The sequence below is a fragment of the Myotis lucifugus genome, unplaced genomic scaffold, assembly GCF_000147115.1.
Source record: "Myotis lucifugus unplaced genomic scaffold, Myoluc2.0 scaffold_30, whole genome shotgun sequence".
NCBI lineage: Eukaryota > Metazoa > Chordata > Mammalia > Chiroptera > Vespertilionidae > Myotis > Myotis lucifugus.
In genome coordinates, this window is record NW_005871078.1 from 4,186,382 (window position 1) to 4,187,381 (window position 1,000).

The window sequence follows — 1,000 nt, forward strand, 5'->3', positions numbered from 1 at the left end:
ACAAAGTAATACAGATCCATTAAGCTGTCCTCCTGTTTTTTAATTAAGGGAGTGTTTTAACTTTTTAGTTCCAATGATTGGGTGATATTTTTAACTCTGTCTTATAATTCACTCATTCAAATTTCACCTTCCCCTAATCTGCTGTGTATTCCTTCCAATGCATTCTTTATTTGTGTTATGTCATTCTTTATCTCAGACTGTTCTTTTTTCATAGTAACTATATCTTTTTTCATACTGTTGAGCATTTTTAACATCATTACTCTGAACTCTGTTTCAGATAAATTTTTTATCTCTGCTTCATTTATCTTCTTCTGAAGAATTCTCTAGTTCTTTCATTTGGGGGTTGTTTCTTTGTTTCCTCATTTTGGTTGTTTGGGTTTGTGACTATGTATTAGGTAGATCCTCTACACCTCTCAATCTCTAGTGTAAGACAGTGTCAAAGGCAGTTTCTGACTAGTTGGACCAGGCAAAGACTCAGAGCCTCCAGAGACCTCCTCTGTGTACAGAGCAATAGGATTCCTACTTGAATTGTCCCCAGTCAATAGTCCTCAGGTGTGGTGAGACTTTTTTTTTACCAGGGTGGGCAGCTGCTTCTGCCTGGAGGCTAATTGTGACTTTTAATCTCTTAAGTAGCCTCAGGGCAAGGTATTTTCCAAAGTGGTGTATTGACTGTCTTGCCCCAGGCAAGGCAGATGTCTGTATAGGAAGGATGTCCTCCAATGTGTGCGGGAATGACTCAGCCCAGGAAACTTGGGATATCTGTCTTCTGAGCTCTATCGCCCAAGTCCCCAGTCCTGGGTTCTGCTCTCACAGCTTCACACTCCCTCTGCCAGAACACAAGGTGGGTGGTTCTACTGGGAATTTTTGTGCATTGGCCCTTTAAGAGGGTGCCCAAACTTTCAGCTGCCACTCCCTGGCAGATAGCACCCCACTGCTTTTCACAGCCAGATGTTACATGGGTACCCTCCTCAGTTTGGTGCTCTCTGCTGGGGAGCCCAGC

The 1,000-nt window shown here is 42.9% G+C and overlaps 1 protein-coding gene across 1 annotated transcript in view; it reads left to right on the forward strand.

The window, feature by feature from the left end:
• SLC2A13 (solute carrier family 2 member 13) overlaps positions 1 to 1,000 on the forward strand; it is a gene marked incomplete at its 5' end in the record, with an annotated part of 284,652 nt that overhangs the window by 246,615 nt on the left and 37,037 nt on the right.